Source organism: Schistocerca piceifrons, chromosome 2, assembly GCF_021461385.2.
Source record: "Schistocerca piceifrons isolate TAMUIC-IGC-003096 chromosome 2, iqSchPice1.1, whole genome shotgun sequence".
In the NCBI taxonomy this organism is placed as follows: domain Eukaryota; kingdom Metazoa; phylum Arthropoda; class Insecta; order Orthoptera; family Acrididae; genus Schistocerca; species Schistocerca piceifrons.
In genome coordinates this window covers 467,013,457-467,033,687 of record NC_060139.1, presented here as the reverse complement: position 1 = coordinate 467,033,687, position 20,231 = coordinate 467,013,457, and the positions used below count along the sequence as shown (strand labels likewise).

Genomic DNA, 20,231 nt, shown 5'->3' with positions numbered 1-20,231 from the left:
CTAACAGGTCCACACCATATCCATCTTTAATAAATTTTTGTGCATACCACAAACAATGTACCACTAACCTAAGTACTCACTGGATGCAGTCTAAGTTCTGCTGCTAAACTACTTCACTTTTTTTTTCTTTTTTTACTGCCCTTTAAACTCAGCTCACACTATGAAAATGCACTAAAATTTATGTTAAGAACTTAAGAGTAAGTTAGTATACACTAATTGAAACAGTAAAAGCACAGATACAATTCATTTCATCACAGAAGCAAATGAAAAGAAAGAAACTAAACTGAATACTATCCCTGACAACTAAGACTAAAAACCGTTGCCTGGGGGAAAATGTTTGTGTAGTTGCAAACTTTGGTACAGTGGTAGGAGAGAGTGTTATGGACAACATGTAAAAATCTTGACTGGTGATTGTGAGCATGGGGGCGAGGGTTGGGGAGAGAGCATGTAAAGGCCACTTTTTTAGGTTTTTCTTGAATATCCTGTAAACCGTGGCATCTGGCGAAAATTTTTCCCAATACAAAATTACAATACATTAAATTCCTTACAAAAAAATCTTATTTATTTATTTTTTTAATCTAGGAGTCATAGCTTCCACATCACAGGGATGGAAAAATCGCACACATTAGAAATAGTACTGTAATTGTATAAAATTAATGTATTGGGGTGGTCAGAAACAGTATGAAAAGCTTGTAAGAGTGTTGGTGTGAAGGTCATGCTGAGAAATAATTGTTAAGAAAAAAATTCGACATGTTGCACTGTTTCAGAGTTAGGCTACTTAATTTTTTATAGCATTGAAGTTAGCCAATCAGGCCACTGTGCATACAAATTCAAGCGCACACAAGTCTGCTCAGCCTTTGGCTTAGGTTTGCTCCTTACTATCGTCCCGTTGCATTGCTATCGGCAGTTGTTCTTACCTACTTGTTTTCTACAACTCTAGATTTTTTTTTGTAATCACTAAATATCAATATTTCATTTTTTTATCATTAAATCGTAATGTATAAATATTTGATTTTAGTCTCTTGAACTTCACTGGACATTACAAATTGAATGAAATTAAATAGAAACACAACGTAAACTGAAACACAAACCCACCATGAAGAAGGTTGCAGTTAGATAAAAGTGACTTATAACTACCTAAAACATTCTATTTAGGCAGAAATTTTTGTTTCAAGCTCTTCTGTTTGTGAATTACTTCAGAGAGATTTTGTTCTGTATGGGATATGGAGTTTGACAGTCATACTACATCCCAGGACACGAAATGATGACAACATGTCAGCTATGAAATTTTCATAATTAGCAACTTCTTTATTACCAAGAACATTGTCCCTTACCAGCCACAAATGACACCTGCACAGCTCTTTTCTCAATGTTTACCTTAGTGATAAATTGTTTATCAAGTACAGTGCCCGAATCTAGGGCTCATTAAACACTCCTTTCTTCATCTTCCCAAGGGACAAAGCAGGAAGAGCACTGGCTATATGTTGGAAGCATTCACCACCTCTATCTAATGCTTAACAAACTAATCAATTCAGGCAGTAGCAGCTGGCTGAGACAGATGCAGTAACAGGGAAGTAGCCGCTTTTGTGACATTTACAAGTTCCTAACCAGGAGTGAATTTTATTATATCATCTGTGTGCTTTAATAGTTTAGTTTCTTGAATTTCTGCATGTAAATTTAATATCTAATGGCCACAGTTCTCGCATTTTCGTTTGAATCAGAAAGTAAAACAATTTTGTGACATATTACAAGTTCCTAATGAGGGGCAAATTATTTAATTTCACCCGAGTGCTTCGGCAGTTAGGTTTTTGAATATCTGCGTATTACTAGACACAGTTCGTGCGTTTTTGTCAGGGTCTACAGTAGAGTTGCGCAGCATGTGCCGATAGTCCGTTTATCTGCATAGTTTAGTTGTCCACGGTCTTTAGTACGGACAGGGACTGTCATTGTTGTGTGCGGATGCGAGCTGAGTTGGTGATACTTTGCTCTCAGCTTCAGGCTGTGATGGCTTCGGTTACACAGCTTGAGGCTGCAGTGGATGCGCACCACTGTTGTGGGCCGGCCGTGTGGAGCCAAAGGACGTCCAGCACGTTAGAGTCCTCCGATCAGTCCTCACTGGTGGCCAACCCAGTTACTGCTCGCACTGAGGCTGACCCCTCACCTGTGGTCGAGTGGGAGGTCACCCTGGGGCGAAGCAGGCGGCGAAAGACTTCCCAGGCAGTTGCACATAAGGCCTCCCAGGTTTGTCTGACAAACAAGTTTCAGGTGCTGTCCGTGGCTGACACTGTCGCTGAGCCAGATGCTGTCGCCTGAAAAAGATTGCTGTATGGTGTGGCAGGTGGCAGTTGACACTAAATAACAAAAAGTGTGAGGTGATCCACATGAGTTCCAAAAGAAATCCATTGGAATTAGATTACTCGATAAATAGTACAATTCTCAAGGCTGTCAATTCAACTAAGTACCTGGGTGTAAAAATTACAAACAATTTCAGTTGGAAAGACCACATAGATAATACTGTGGGGAAGGCAAGCCAAAGGTTGCGTTTCATTGGCAGGACACTTAGAAGATGCAACAAGTCCACTAAAGAGACAGCTTACACTACACTCGTTCGTCCTCTGTTAGAATATTGCTGCGTGGTGTGGGATCCTTACCAGGTGCGGTTGACGGAGGACATCAAAAGGGTGCAAAAAAGGGCAGCTCATTTTGTATTATCACGTAATAGGGGAGAGAGAGTGGCAGATATGATACGCGAGTTGGGATGGAAGTCATTAAAGCAAAGACGTTTTTCGTCGCAGCGAGATCTATTTACGAAATTTCAGTCACAAACTTTCTCTTCCGAATGCGAAAATATTTTGTTGAGCCCAACCTACATAGGTCGGAATGATCATCAAAATAAAATAAGAGAAATCAGAGCTCGAACAGAAAGGTTTAGGTGTTCGTTTTTCCTGCATGCTGTTCGGGAGCGGAATAGTAGGGAGATAGTATGATTGCGGTTTGATGAACCCTCTGCCAAGCACTTAAATGTGAATTGCAGAGTAATCATGTAGATGTAGATGTAGAGGGTGGGAGTTCCAATGTTAGGAGCGTTACGGGGCCCCTTAGGGACTTGGCTGACAAGAATGTGCACTCTGTGTGCATACCGGGTGGAGTCATTCCAAATGTGGAAAGGGTCCTCCCGGATACCATGAAGAGCACAGGGTGCAGCCAACTGCAGGTGGTTGTTCACGTCAATACCAATGATGTGTGTCACTTTGGATCAGAAGAGATTCTCTCTGGTTTCGAGCGGCTAACAGAAGTGGTAAAGGCTGCCAGTCTTCCTTGCAAGATGAAAGCAGAGCTGACCATTTGCAGTATAGTCGACAGGACCGATTGTGGACCTCTGGTACAGAGACGAGTGGAGGGTCTGAATCAGAGGCTCAGACGGTTCTGCAACCGTGTAGGCTGCAGATTCCTCGACTTGCGCCAAAGGGTGGTTGAGTTTCGGGTTCCGATGAATAGATCAGGCGTCCACTTTACGCACAAGGCGGCTACACGGGTAGCAGGGGCTGTGTGGCGTGGACTCGGCAGTTTTTTAGGTTAGAGGGTCTCGAGGAAAACACAAGAAGGGCTTCAGTCACAAAGGGTGCAGATACAGGAACCATTGGTATAACAGTTGTAAATTATCGTAGCTGTGTTGGGAAAGTACCAGAGCTCCAAGCGCTAATAGAAAGCACTGACACTCAAATCGTTATAGGCACTGAAAGCTGGCTGAAGCCAGATATAAGCACAGCTGAAATGTTTGCGAAGAACCTAACAAAGTTCTGAAAGGATAGGCTAAACACGGTTGGCGGTGGCGTGTTTGTTGCTGTCAGAAGTAGTTAAATTGAAATGAAGTGAAGTGAATCATTTTACCAACCCCCCCAGTTCAGATGATACAGTTGCTGAAAAGTTCAAAGAAAACTTTAGAGTTTGATATCAAACACGTACCTGACTCGTACGATAATAGTTGGCGGTGACTTTAATTTACCCTTGATATGTTGGCGAAAATACATGTTTAATTCCGGAGGTACACATAAAATATCACCCGAAACTGTGCTAAATGCATCTGCTGAAAATTATTTTAAGCAGTTAGTTCATGAGCCCACACGAATAGTAAACGGTTGTGAAAACACATTTAACCTCTCAGCAACTAATAATCCTGAGTTAATAACGAGCATCAAAACCAATTCAGGGATTAGTGAACACAGGGTTGTCATAGCAAGACTGAATATTGTAATCCCCATAGCAAGACTGAATATTGTAATCCCCAAATCCTCGAAAAATAAGTGAAAAATAAACCTATTCAAAAATGCAGATAAAAATTCACTTTACGACTCCCTGAGAGACAATCTCCACTATTTCCAAATTAATAATATAACTATAGACCAGATGTGGCTTAAATTCAAAGAAATAGTATCAGCAGCAATTGAGAGATTTATACCAAATAAACTAACAAACGATGGAGCTGATTCTCCTTGGTACACAAAATGGGTTAGAACACTGTTGCAGAAACAACGAAACAATCATGCCAAATTTAAACAGATGCAAAATCCCCAAGATTGGCGATCTTTTACAGAAGCTCGAAATTTAGCGCAGACTTCAATGTGAGATGCTTATAACAGTTTCCACAACAAAACTGATTCTGGTCATACGTGAAGTATGTTAGCAGTAAGAAACAATCAATGCCTTCTCTGCGTGATAGCAATGGAGATACTATCGAAGATAGTGTTGCCAAAGCAGAGTTACTAAACACAGCCTTCCGAAATGCCTTCACAAAAGAAGTAAATATCCTCAGAGTAGTGAAGCAACTTAAATCACTTAACAAGGCAAGTCTTCTGGTCCAGACTGTATACCAATCAGGTTCCTTTCGGAGTATGCTGATGCATTAGCTCCATACTTAACAATTATATACAACTCGATGAAAGATCCATACCCAAAGACTGGAAAGTTGCACAGGACATTCCATTCAAGAAAGGTTGTAGGAGTAATCTATGAAATTACAGGCTCGTATCATTAATGTCAATATGGAGCAGGATTTTGGAACACATGTTGTGTTCGAACATTATGAATTACCTCGAAGAAAATGGTCTATTGACACGCAGTCAACATGAGTTAGAAAACAGCATTTCTGTAAAACACAACTAGCTCTTTATTCACATGAAGTGTCGAGTGCTATTGACAAGGGATTTCAGATCGAGTCAGTATTTCTGGATTTCCGGAAAGCTTTTGATATTGTACCACACAAGTGGCGCATAGTGAAATTGCGTGCTTATGGAATATCGTCTCAGTTGTGTGACTGGATTTATGATTTCCTGTCAGAGAGGTCACAGTTCATGGTAATTGATGGAAAGTCAGTGATTTCTGGCATTCCCCAAGGGGTGTTATAGGCCCTTTGCTGTTCCTTATCTATATAAATGATTTGGCGACAATCTGACCAGCCGTCTTCGGTTGTTTGCAGATGACACTGTCGTTTATTGACTAATAAAGTCATCAGAAGATCAAAACAAACTGCAAAACGATTTAGAAAAGATAAATGAATGGTGCGAAGAGTGGCAGTTGACCCTAAATAACAAAATGTGTGAGGTCATCCACAGAGTGCTAAAAGGAACTCATTAAACTTCAGTTACACAATACATCAGTCTAATCTAAAAGCCATAAATTCAACTAAATACCTAGGTATTACAATTACGAACAACTTAAATTGGAAGGAACACACAGAAAAAGTTGTGGGGAAGGCTAACGAAAGACTGTATTTTATTGGTACGACACTTAGAAAATGTAACAGACCTACTAAGGAGACTGCCTACACTACGCTTGTCCATCCTCTTTTAGAATACTGCTGCGTGGTGTGGGAGCCTAACCAGATAGGACTGACGGAGTACATCGAAAAATTTCAAAGAAAGGCAGCATGTTTTGTATTATCACGAAATATGGGAGAGAATGTCACAGAAACAATACTGGATTTGGGCTGAACATCATTAAAAGAAACGCGTTTTTCGCTGCGACAGAATCTTCTCACAAAATTCCAATCACCAACTTTCTCCTCCGAATACGAAAATATTTTGTTGACACTGACCTACATACGGAGGAACGATCACCACTATAAAATTAGGGAAATCAGAGCTCATACGGAAAGATATAGGTGTTCATTCTTTCCGCGTGCTATATGAGATTGGAATAACAACCCTCTGTGAGGTATGTAAATGTGATTTGCAGAGTATCCATGTAGATGTAGATGTAGATGAATAAATATGGAGTGGAATAAATATGGAGTGGAGCGAAAATTATTTTTTTCTCAAATGACAATATGATCACTGAACACATTTGACAACCTGGCTCGTAGTGTCTTATGTGTGGGCCACTCCTTCTGGTTACAGTGCCTATCTCATACTTGGCTGTCCCACATGAAAAGAAAGCATGCATATTATCCAGTTGTGCTCCTAGTATTAGGTGTTTCGTGTATGATAAATGTATTAAAAGTGCATAACTATGTTTCATTTTGATAGTATATTAATTCTGTAAATAATAGCAGTTCCAGTTTACTGTAATGTATTCGCATATCTTGACAGTCTCCTGATCAATGATCAGAGAAGTGAGTATTACATTCAAATGCTCTAGATTTTTTATATTATACTTTCTGACATGTTCCACTTCCATGAGTATCTTCTCATTTTTGGGTCTATGGAATGAAAACTGAATCTAATCTAAATCTCCGACAGTATTCACATGCAATTGGCAAACCTCAAAAGTCTTTATTTCTATCTCCCTAAACTTTAATTGCACTTCCAAATTTCTCCTTGGTTTCTTTTACTGCTTGCTCATGGTACACACTGAATAACATTAGGGACTGCCTACAGCTCCACCCCACTTGTTTCTCCACCACTGCAGCCTTCCGCATCCTTCAACTCCTATAACTTCAGTCTGTTTTCTGTACAAGTTCTAAATAACATTTCACCCTCTACATTTTATCCTCACTGTCTTCAATATTCTGAAGAATGTAATCCAGACAACATTGTCAAATTTTTCCCTAAAATATACAAATGTTGTAAATGTAGATCTGCCTTTCTTCAACTTATCTTCCAGGTCCAGTCGTAGATTTGGCACTGCCTCAGAGATTTGCACATTTCTCTGCAACTCAATCTGATATTCCCCAAGGTTGGCTTCTATCATTCTATCAATTTCCCTATTCATCTCTCAAAGCTATCCATTTGTCTTCTGTTGTATTCCTTTCCCCTGTTTCAGTCCAACACTGCCTGATGATGCTTTGAAATTCTCAAGAACCACTGGTTCCTTCAATTTAGTCAGGACCAATCTCAATTTCATTGATTTTGTACATTTCTGCAATTTCTCCAGTTTTAAAACAAAAAATTATGGTCAGAATCCATATCCGTACCTGGAAATGTCTTATAGTTTAAAATCTGGTTTCAAAATCTGTATCAACTTTACATTATCAAGCTGAAACTTTCCAGTGTCCTCAGGTCTCTTCCCTACACACATTATTCTTTCATGATTCTTAAAACATGTATTAGTAATGATTAAATTAGCCTGTGTGCAAATTTTATCTGACAGCTATCTCTTTCATTCCTTTCCTCCACTGCATGTCTCCTACTATTTTTCCTCCTTCTTCTTCTCCTATCATCAAATTTCTACCACCCATCATGATTAATTTTTTTCTCCTTAATTGGCAGCATAATTTCCTTTACTTCATCATACATACTTTCAACATCATCTTCAGCTGCGGAGCTAGTTGACACATAAACTTGTATTAATGTGGCAGGTGTTGGCTTTATGTCTATCTTAGATACTACAATGCATTCAGTATGCTGTTCATAGTAGCTTAACCACATTCCTATTTCCTTATTCATTATTAACCCTAATCAGGTATTAACACAATTTGCTTTTTTGTTGATAAACCTGTACTGACATGCTCATAAGTCCTGTCCTTCCTGCTAATGCACTTCACTGACTCAAACTACATAAACTGCAACCTATCTATTTCCTGTATTCCATTTATGCTAGCAGCCTCTCAAGTTGCCAAAAGTACCAAATGCACTTTACTTTGCCTATATCTGTCAAAATGTCTTAAAATCGACAAAACTGATATTACAATCACTTACATTACAGAAAAAGTGTGTGTTTTAATCTATCAGAAGTACTCATTGTGGTGTCACTTCTGTTAAGGTGCAAAAATTGTGATTACATTGGAAAAAATGTCACACCTGAAGTTGGTTAGCTGGGAGCATCTTGTAGACTGGGTCACTTAACAAATAACACTCAATGAACTTATAGACAACTGGCAGTGTTTTGTGTACAGTAATATATCGGTATGTGCATAAATATTACGTAAAACAGCAGCTTTCCCAAAGTACTTGCTTTCCTGATAGAAATACAGCAATATAGTTAAGTAAGTTAATACACATCATCATCAATAGGAGCGGATTAACACTAGTTGTAACTGGTTGTTAATATACGTCTCAGAAACACAACTGATGCTTCTGTCAGTCAGTGTACGCTATGAATTGCTTGTTTCCACATCCCTGAATGCTATCCTTCATGATGAGATTTATAGAACACAATGTGTGAATTAATGCACTGACAACTTTTAATGGTGGCTTTATATTATTATTTATTATTATTGGGTTTTGAAATTAGTATTTAATTTTATATTATTTTGGCTTTTAAAATGCTTGAACTCAAATGCAAGGCTGAATCAAATTAAGATTCTCTTTGGCTAAATGAGTCGTCAATTAAAGTAAGAAAATTAAGTACTTGAAAAATTATGTAAAACTATTTTTAAATATTGAAATTTTAATGCACTTTGCCAGATATCAATGATTGATACTTTTCGTAGCTAGACTCCTCTACCGGGATTGTCTGTTGGCGAGTATAATTTTGGGACGTGATTTACGACTAAAAGTTATCGGACTTCGTTTCGTGAAAAGTCGAAGTTTAGATGCAGGTTCTATTCTGACAGCAAACCAGATGTACTACACTGATTGGTGCCGTTAATATATGATCATTCACTTACAGACATCCCCACACAAAGTAAGCCACATTTAATCATCAAATTCATGAAAAGAAAAAAGTTGAGGAAAAAAGGTATGATTAGTCTTAATAACAAACACAGCGAAAATAAATAGTTATTATTATGCAAAATGAGCACAAATAACAAAATCTCTGCATATTATAGACCAAGCAATATATTTTATAACCGTACCAGACAATGGCTGAAAAGGAAGAGAGAGAGAACAAAAAAGTTGTGAGTCCTTGTTCACTTAAATTACATAGATAATCCAATTACAGAGATATTAACTTCATTGTAATCACAGTGTCTACTGCCAGCGATAAAATCATCTCTGCGCTACTGCGGGAAAACACGTCACAAAATCCATTAACACTTGGGGAAACATTACAAACTGTCTTCCCAGTTCATTTAATTTTATGAAATGCTGTTATATAGGCTACCGATATCATTTTGTGTCCTAATCCAAAAAGTAAATAATCCTTCCTACGAGGCTCTAAGGTTGCACAGATTGTTATCAACACCATCAAACATACTTCACAACTTACTTGATGTGTTTTAAATTTAGTATATCTGACATCCATAGCATTAACCTCTGTCTGTGTCGTTAATTATCTTAGTCCTCCATCTATAAGCAGTTTTAACTGTAAAGGTATTTTTGGTTTGTGTACTTATAATGTTTGTCAATACAAAAGAATAGAAGACAGGGAAAAATAAGAAAAAACTTTACTAACTGTCTTTGGCCCTTGCAAAGAGATCAAAGATCATTACACAATGCCATGAAGACCTTGTGTGACTTAGCGTAAGTAACAGAGAAAACATGCTGTCAGTCCCTGACCACTTGGCAGAAGTTGCAATGAACAAGCTGATACACTGGTAAGGACAGGAGTGGTGACACCAAACCTGTCTTAACCATCACTATGTAAAATCAAAAGTGAGTAGACGGATCAGGAGGCAGCATGCAGAATATTGGACTAAGAAGTTCTGCAATCATGAGCATGGGGAATATTGGACTAAGAAGTTCTGCAATCATGAGCTTGAGACAGGCTAAACTCATTGTAGTATCAATGACCGACCAAGGGAACTTCAGGAAACATCTGCACACAGTGGGTATAGAGAAGGTTGTCCCTAAGAGTAGACTATGTAGCAAAGGGGATGAAACCGGATCACATTTAGTGTTTCAATTTGAAGCACTGGAGGCCAAAATATTTGAGTCATCAGTACCTGAAGAAACTGTGTTGTCTCATAACAAACTACAACTCTTTAAGGGTCCTGGCGGCATCGTCTATATCAATTCAGGCAGGCTAAGAAAAAATATTACCTTCATAGTCTTGGATGTTATTGAACATAGCATATGTTAAAATGAAGGACTAAGTAAGGAACAGTTATTTTTTTTGTTTTCTCCAAAAAAATTTCTGCTCCGAGATACAGCCCTCCAAAGATGACACTGCGCATACCATTTTGAAGATGTGAATTTTGGAAAAATTTTTAAAATGATGTATATGTGTTCCACTGCTTCAGTATCTTCCTTTGATATAGGGTAATGCCTTCCTGTTGAACCAATAGGTATGGCAGCACTTACAGTCTTCAAAACACTGTGAGCAATGATGGCTGGAAACCTACATCCAGCAGCTGGTCCATGTGGTAGCATAAAGTTCACTACAATTTTGTTTAACTCATAGCTAGTGTCTATAATCTCTTTAATCCACCAGTCACGGTCATACGCCAATGCCACCTAGAAACAAAGCCTACACACACAATTCTGTGGGAGCTGTGACGTCAGCGTTCTGCGGCTGAGCAGTGCTATCTGTGGTTGAAGCGGTGTTTGGAAACGTGGTCACAGCATGGGTTTGTTTTTGTAGCAGTATTTGAAAGCATGGCTTTGTTTTCATAACATTTGTGGCAGAAATCTTGTTCTCACTGTTATATACGATTAAGTGTTATTGAGCATCTGCTCAAAATGCCACACAAGTGCTGTATTCCCTATTGTAGGGGAAACTAAGACAACGGTCCAAAAGTTAGCGTCTTTTCATTCCCGTTGATGAAGCCTTAAGATTGAAATGGATCGCTGCAGTTCATAGGAAAAACTGGGAACCCAGTAAACAGTCCATTGTAAGTATCTGTAATTTAACTTTATTTCTATATGGTTACTCTTTTTAATACTGTTATGTTACAGAACTGAAAATTCAAATCAATAGCCTGACTATAATGAAGCATAATACTTTTAAGCTCACTTTATGCAGTCCTCAGTTAGATTTCCTTTGTCAGTTTACATTCTGCCTTTACGTTAACAGTAAAATATATGCTTCTTTTCAGATATGTGAACTGCATTTCAATGCAGACGACATTGAGAAAATTACCAGTGCTTACGACCCAAAAACTGGCAAACTCCTTACAGCACCTTTGGACTGTCTACGTTTAAAGAAAGGTTTGTGAAAATTTATCGTAAAGAATACTTGTAATCAGTTTACAGATTAATGTACAGGTTCCTTAATTTTCTTACGATATTGTTAGATATGTAACACAGACAAGTACACCATGAAAAATTGCTATACGAATCTCATGTTTTTATCTCTATCTATTTGCAGATACTGTACCATCAAAGTTGCCAGGATGCCCTACATATTTATCTTCAAAACAAGCACCAGCTCGAGAAGATCCAGAGAGTCGTCGTGAACGTTTGGAGAACCAAGCACTTGAGAAAGTCATTGAGCAGAGTGTGGAATCACACACAAAAATGGTGGAGAAGATTTCATTTGCTAGGTTAGAAGAGTTTAAATCAAAATTATCTAATTGTGAAAAGCACAGTGACTGGGTCACAGTAACCAAATCAAACAATTTGTGTCTTGTGTTGTTAAAGGATGTTCCTTATCTTTTTTTAAGTGTTGTGTGTCATGTCGTTATAAATAGTGATTTAGTGTTAAGTGCATTTGTGAAGGAAGCTGAGCTAAAGTGTGCTGGTAAGATTAAATTACCAAAGCAAGTAAGTGATACTGATAGAGTTAGTAATATTTTGAAAGAGTTGTATGTGATGTTTTATATAAATGAGGCTCCAGTTGAGGCAAGTTTGTCTTGCATTGAAGACATTTTGGACAACCTGTTAGAAAAATTACCAGAAAGTGAACATAAAATTAAATTTTTGAAGGAAAAAGTTTCATTTCTAAGATTTAAAAGTCCAACACTGATTAGGTACGGGAGTGATTAAATGATTTTATGGTCATTAGTTTAGTCTATCAGTCCACACGCATATAGGTTTTTGAGAACTGCTAGTAATTTTTCCATTCCAATTCCCAGTACTTTGTCAAAACTTTGCAGTAAACTTCCAACTAACCCAATCATTGAGCAGCAGAGTGAGCAGTTTCTCAATTACATATCACAAAAAGTTGTTGCTTTATCTGTGAATGACAAAACTGTCTTCCTGTTGATGGATGAGAGTTATTTAAAGTCACAACTTGACTATAAAGGTGGCAATGTTGTAGGTGGTGCTTTTAACTCAGATGTGTTTTTGTGTGCAACTAGTGCTTATGTTTTTATGATCCAGAGTATGGATTCAGTGTACAAAGATGTGGTGCATATTCTCCCAGTTCACACAATTCAAGGTGATGTTCTGTTCTCAGTTATTAAACATTTAATTATTAAACTAGAAGCAGTGGGATTTCAGGTAGTAGGAGTAGTTGCTAACAATAATGCTATTAATAAGAAAGCTATTTCACAATTTTCTCCCCCCCCCCCCCCCCCCCCCAGTGTACAGATAAAATATGTTCATCCTGCGCAGACTTCTGCAGACCGCTCACTTTACTATTTTGTGGATACTGTACATATTTTAAAATGTATACGGAACAACTGGTTTAATGAAAAGGACCAAATTATGTGCTTTCCTTCTTTTAGTGACAGCTTGAAGGGAGGTCTAGCTTCTGTTATAGCACTGAAGGAACTACATTTACTAGAAAAAGGTGAACCGTTGCAGTATGGCAGCACTTTAACACTTAAGTCATTATATCCAAATTCTTTTGAATGGCAAAATGTGAAATTAGCACTGCGTATTTTTAATAACATGACAGTTGTTGCACCTGCGACCGTAGCGGTCGCTCGGCTCTAGACTGTAGCGCCTAGAACCGCTCGGCCACACCGGCCGGCAAGGGTAAAAGGCTAAGGAATGTTTACCAAGAACCGATTACTCTCAATTCAAAACATACTCATGACTTTTTGAGAAACTTTCTCTCATGGTTGTGTTCATGGGAAGATTGCAATGGAGGAAGGAAATTGACCAGAGAAACACACTTTGCTCTCAAACATACTACTGCAGCCTTGATTGATTTTAGTGAATACTGGCTGTGTGAGAAAAAGAGAACATATTTGCTCCTTGGGAAAATACAGACAGTTTGGAGGACAGGTTTGGGAAATACCACCAACTTAATGGGGGAAATTACCATGTATTGCTAACGCTGGTATTTGAAACAGAAGGAAAATTAAGGGCCCAGAGTATGTTTTCTCTTGTATTAAAGTCCAAAGTGTTTGGTGATATTGGTGTAAGGTCTATTGATGTTGATGCTGCTGGTTGTAGAATCCCAGACTTTCCAGATATCGATAACCCAGAGCTATTAAATGTAGTAGTTGATGATAATGATGCTGATGAAATAGAGGAAAACACTTGGCCATTGCTCCAATATATATCAGGTTATCGCTCACACCAAGTGCTTCAAAAAATAAATTGTCCATATTGTAAAGAGTTTGTAACATCCGAAGAAACAAGACAAGCAGATGATTTGATAGAGGCAAATGATAGAGGAGGTTTAACATACCCAAGCAGTGATGTAGTCACATGTGTTTCCTATGTATACTTAACACAACAAAAAATTCTTAAAGAAAAGGCAACAAGTAAATCAAAGAAATGTGTTTGTGAAAAAAGCCGCCATTAATGTGCCAAAAGACTTATTTCTTGGTTTCCATTGTTTAAAAGGTCACACTCTTGAATCAATCATAAATTGTATATTGACTTGCAGTGCAAATATTTTATTAAACAACTTTGTAAAACGAATAAATGATGTGAGTGTGACAAAAAAATGTAAGTGTTTATAAAAGAATGAAAAAGTCTTGACATCTGACACCTTGTCACAACAAATTGGGAAATAAATGTTATCTGGAAATTTGTTGTTTCTCTCAATACTTGTCAAATATTTTGTGGATCTCCCCCTGCGCATATATGTGTGTGTGTGTGTGTGTGTGTGTGTGTGTGTGTGTGTGTGTGTGTGCAGTTACAGTTTTCACAATCAAAATTTTCTTATTAAAGTGAAGCTTGTTAAGTATCATATGTCCCATTTTCAAAAGTTAAAAAATGAAAAAAGTTCAATAAATGGTTTACATTATTTGTGGTGAATTTTGAAGGTCCTAGTGCAATTTTATTCACAGTCAAGGAAAATCATTATTACTTATGTAGTCTAAACTATGATGTGGAAGGTTCCCTAATTATAAAATCGAATATGCAGCAACGTAATGCTGTAAGTGCTTAAAATTTTACATCGCCTAAAAAGTAGGTAGTGGTGACTGAAAAAATAGGATAAATGGTTTATAATATTTGTAGACAAATTTTGAAGGTCCTAGTGTATTTTTTTCATGTTCAAGGAAAATCATTATTCCTTAGGTAGTCAAAATATTGCATTGGTTACCTAATTGTAAGATCTAATCAGCAGCAAGGTGACGCTATAAGTGCTTAAAATCCTAAAAAGTAGGTAGTGGTGACTACATAAACTGCCTTTGAAGACACAGGATCCAACATTTATATAAATCTTTTTCACTCAATCATGTTAAGCCACAATTTCTCATTTACAAACTAGGCGATACAGTATGCAGTACTCCCTTAATTGTAGGTTTCATTGTTTTCGTTGCTTTTATCGTTAGTTAAATAGCGAATGTGCCTTCCCTTGTGCTACTTCACTGCCAGTTTCTGAACTCTGCCGCAGAGCCATGACGTCACAGCAGGTGTTGTGAGGCTTTGTTTCTAGGTGGCGTTGCATACACACACGCCACAAACATTCCCTTCTCAAGTTGTGAATCTGAATATTATCCTGCTGTTTCTGAAATGTTGGCCGAACAAACAAAATTTCTTCTTTCTTGCTCTTTAAAGTGCATGCAATATGAATTCACCCATCACCTCGAGTACGAAAATGTGTCTTCCGAATTCCTTTCATAGGAGTAGTTTGTTTGGACCATTCTTCTTTTCTCTGCTCGTGGAATTCTTCGATATCCTCTTTGGACAAAAGAATGAAGGCTGTGGATGTGTAATATTTCACGACTCTTATCAAAATCTCAGTATTCTGAATCACAGCTGTATTTGGTCAGGAAAGATTATGTTTTATAGCACTGTGCTTCAGCAGGCCTCCCACACCATCACAAGGCACCTTCCCGTGACCAGTAGCACCGTTTACCCAGTCAGTTAGCACAAGCGACTTACTCAAACCAAACAGCTGGTAATGTTTTTAAAATGAGCAGGAGCACCATCAGAAATAATGATGATCTTCTCTGCCCCTGTTTGCAGTTGAAGAATTTTGCACATTGCTAGTAAAGCATGTGCTGAATCATCACTTATAACTGCATAACGTGTGGTCTTGTTTTGAATATATGTCACTCCTGTAAAAAATTGAAACCTAGTCATTACTCCAATGATACCCTTGTACTTCTTGTGGGAGAGTTACAGACCAGTTCTCAGCAAAATCACAGTGAAGCACTTTACATAGTTCTTCAGCCTGTACACATGCTTTCACTTCTGCAATGTGTTCTTCTTGTAAATTCTTCCGATGTTGGTGTGTTACTGCTTCCACTGACCATTTACCAAGTTTATCAATGAAACTGTCAAAGGCACCAGTATTCTTAAATTAGTTTATTTTCCTCCCATGTCGCATTCATGTAATTTTTGCAGAGTTATCTGCAACATCTTCCAGGCCAAGTGTCTGTAAAGACAGTCCTCCCTTTCCAGGGCAGTCACAAACATTCTTGAAACAAAACAAGTCTCTTGCTTTACATCACAGACTACCAATGACTTCACACAACCAACCAAGGCGTCATATATCATGTGTTCCAGTAAGTTCTTCAAAGTTACTACACCAACTTCAAACTTCACGCAGCACACACATAAACAGACATCTCTAGGTGGGTGTGGAACAACCCACTTAGTCGTAGTGCATAATATTTCGATCTTCCAATATGTGAAGTAGTATAGTTGCTCTTATAAACTGCAAAAGTTTCTTTAATACTGTGAGTTATCTCTTCACTTTCACAACTTTTTGACCTTCAACTATTAAAGTTATAGTGTCGTTTTTGTTGGCACTCTGGCAAGAACAGTCCCATTTACCTTCCAGATAAAATGACTGGGCTATTTGAACTTGAACTGCTTCTACAGTATGACCATAATAGCTGAATTGATATTTGTGAAAAATCCCTGGCAAGAGGTGCAAGAGTGCTCAGGTTCACTTTCTTCTGAAGACAGAATTTCTGCTTTGAAGAGTGTTTGCTGTATTGCAATCATCCATAGCTTTAGTAATTTCTATGTGCTTTCTTGATGCTTATGAGTCAACTTCACTGGCCACGGTATCTAACAGGAGTAACACCTACCTCTGTAGGTGACTGGTCCATGGTATTTAATTCTTCCTCTATTGATGCAAAATCTTCACCATCTGCATCATGGGAGGCTTCACCTTGTTCAGATACTATCATTGTTGTTATTCTGTCAAAACAATAAGAACACAAACAGTCATCACTGGAAACATCTTCACTTTGAAACAATCTTCAAATGAGAACACTTTTTCCCAACCTGAAAAAAGTCTGTTTTTTTTTTCTTTTGTCTTATATATCACTCTTTTATGGATATGCAAATAGTAAGCACATTTCACTCTCCTGTGGCCCAAGTCAGAAGATATTTCAAACAGTTATTTTCACAAAACACACTACAACTGTGTCAACTGGCAAATTCCTCACAAAAACACAGAACTCTGGCATATTCCTCACGAAAATACAGAACTCATTGGATAGTCTCAGATTTCTTTGACACCTCTTCAGTAAACAAATTAGCACTGAACACCTACAATACAGAAACATACAATGAACAACCATGACAAAGAAACTGACAAGAAACTACAAAAACGTGTAAGAAATGTCTGCAACAATGAAAGTGATAAGAAATAACTGCAACAAAGACAATAGAAATAAACATTGAACAAAGAAATTAGTAAGAAACAACTTCAGTTAAGACAAACATTATCCTTGAAAGTTAAAAATATTATCTAAATTATAAAAAAGAATTCAAACGGGGACAGCAGAAGAACTTTGACAGATATGTCAAAATGGAGGATACCAATCATAAAGCAATTATCTTTCAAATAAAAAAAACTCTAACAAAACATCTAGAACTGTTACAGAGATACAGCATTTTAAAAAATTGTCCGAAATTAACATCTTCAAAATGGTGTTCACAGTGTCATCTTTGGAGGCCTATATCTCAGGGCAGGAATTTTTTTGAGAAAACAAAAAAAAAAAAAAAAATACATGTTTCTTACTTACTCCTGAATTTTAACATATGCTAAATTCAATAACATCTGAGACTATGAAGGTAACTCCCTTGCCTGAAGTGATACCATTTATGCCTGGGTGACTTTACTAGTATGGCAGGGAGAGAATTGGGGTCTAGTGTAGCAGGGGATACAACCCGTCGGCTTTGGACAATGACGTCACAAGTCGCCAGATAGCAGTTTACCATTTTCGCTTTTGCCGTTATGTTTCAGTTTCGTTTTTTTACTGATTGCTTAATAAAGTGGATCTGTTTATTCTATCTCGTGAGATTTTTTTTTAAAAAGCCAAAAAACACTTATCAGCCACTAAAGGGAGCTACAACACTAAGAAGAATCGCTTCTCGATTGGCGACTTGTGACGTCAATGTCCAAAGCCGACGGGTTGTATCCCCTGCTACACTAGTCCCAAACTTTTAGATGAAGACCCATGGTTGAATAGAGTAAGCAGGTTCAAATGGATGCAGGTTGCAGTAGTTATGTGGAAATGATGAGGCTTGCACAGTATAAACTAGTACCGAGAGGTGCCTCAAGCCGGCCTTCGAACTTAAGAGAACAACAACATCTATAGTACAGATTGTACATCACAACCTCAAAACAGTGCTTAATATTAAATGCAATACCTTTATTCGCGAACAATAGTTATAGGTTTTTCACCAGCACGGCAAACGACTGAAATATGTACACTTTCAACAAAACATTAACTGTTATTTTCTACCTTTCACAACGCGACACAAGTTTGTTTACACACAAACGAACATGTACATCAATTATCGATCTGTCGATCTTACGTTATCGACACTCATGTTGGTATGGTATTATAAAATCGTAGTTGACGATTCTCCGCCGGGGATGCGGTGAAAAGGCGACACAATGTTATGCAGTTAACCATTCTAAAGCTTTACATTAGCTACTGAAACGTGTATTACCATTACGAATCCACATTGTTTCATCACTTGTGTCTCAACTACATTTTCAGTTTTCAACGTTATCTGGTCTCTCACGAGAAGAGCCGAAGTCTTAAGGCCCGTCCACACGCAACGATCTGTCTGCGCAAATGTCTGCGCACATCACATCTGCGCAGACAGATCGTTGCGTGTGGACAGAAGATTTGCACCAACCTGAGGTGTGTGCAAACCTGGAAGTTGGAGTTGGAGGTTTGAGCGAAACCTCTCAAATCTGTGGGTTCAAACCACATCTGCGCAGACAAGTTGGAGCGTATGGACAGGAGATCGCCGCAAATCTGGCGCGAAACAGCTGTTTGCTCAGTCTAGTGTTTGTATTTGTGCGCACAGGGCATTAAGCCCGGTCCACACGCAACGATCTGTCTGCGCAGACATCGGCGCAGATGTCTGTACATGCAAAAGATCGCTGCAAATGTGGTGTGTTCACACGACACAAACTCCAATCTACTACTCGCCCGCCATCTGTCGGTGTAGAAAAGAAATATCAGTGGCAAGCGACTACGCTCCCCGTAAACGTCAAAAATTTAATTCATTTATTTTGAAATATAGAAATGGAGGAAGTTCTGTTGTAGACTGTGTTCGCAACTTGTTTTGCAAAAAACATTCAGACCAACCGCAGGAAACAGACAAAGCGGTCAAAATGGTGTAGACAGTGGCTGCTAAAGCGAAAGCAGTTTTCTCGCGTAAATTTACTGCGAGATTTGCAGGGCGAACCTTAAGAAAGCCAAGCAGATCAAAATACCATTACGTTGGCTGGTATACTTGATCTACTCCTACACCAGATCTTCTAGATTTCTGAACTTTGGATAACTCTTTTCGGTAAACAGTTCGCAACGAATTTTTTTATTTTTTATTTTTATTACTGTTTCTCTGTTTGCCGAGGCGTGAACTGCCCGCAATTTTTCAATTAGAGCATTGTATCGTCCTGTCTTTTTGTCTCGGTCACTATATTCTTTACTTTTAATCTTCCACAAACATGGGTGGTTTCTATATATTTCAATGAATTCACTTACAAACTCTCGAGAACACTGACGAGTATCAGCCACTTTAATGCCCTGTGCGCACAAATACAAACACTAGACTGAGCAAACAGCTGTTTCGCGCCAGATTTGCGGCGATCTCCTGTCCACACGCTCCAACTTGTCTGCGCAGATGTGGTTTGAACCCACAGATTTGAGAGGTTTCGCTCAAACCTCCAACTCCAACTTCCAGGTTTGCACACACCTCAGGTTGGTGCAAATCTTCTGTCCACACGCAACGATCTGTCTGCGCAGATATGATGTGCGCAGACATTTGTGCAGACAGATCGTTGCGTGTGGACGGGCCTTTAAAATGGCTGATACTCGTCAGTGTTCTCGAGAGTTTGTAAGTGAATTCATTGAAATATATAGAAACCACCAATGTTTGTGGAAGATTAAAAGTAAAGAATATAGTGACCGAGACAAAAAGACAGCAGCATACAATGCTGTAATTGATAAATTGCGGGCAATTGACGCCTCGGCAAACAGAGAAACAGTAATAAAAAAAAATTCGTTGCGAACTGTTTACCGAAAACAGTTATCCAAAGTTCAGAAATCTAGAAGATCTGGTGTAGGAGTTTTGTATCCTGGATCAAAAGTTTGTAACAGGTTGCTTCTACACAATAGCGAACTGAAAATGCCTACTCAG

General features: G+C 38.3%; 1 protein-coding gene across 3 annotated transcripts in view; it reads right to left on the bottom strand.

Moving 5' to 3' along the window:
* LOC124777049 (protein N-terminal asparagine amidohydrolase-like) overlaps nucleotides 1-18,370 on the bottom strand; it is a 137,641-nt gene extending 119,271 nt beyond the window's left edge. For 2 of the 3 annotated variants that reach the window (XM_047252317.1, XM_047252319.1), the window contains exon 1: nucleotides 18,222-18,370. The gene's annotated coding sequence lies outside the window, so the exon portion shown is untranslated. The remainder of the gene's footprint in view (nucleotides 1-18,221) is intronic. The other variant, XM_047252318.1, reaches the window with a different exon arrangement.
* Nucleotides 18,371-20,231: the final 1,861 nt, after the last annotated feature.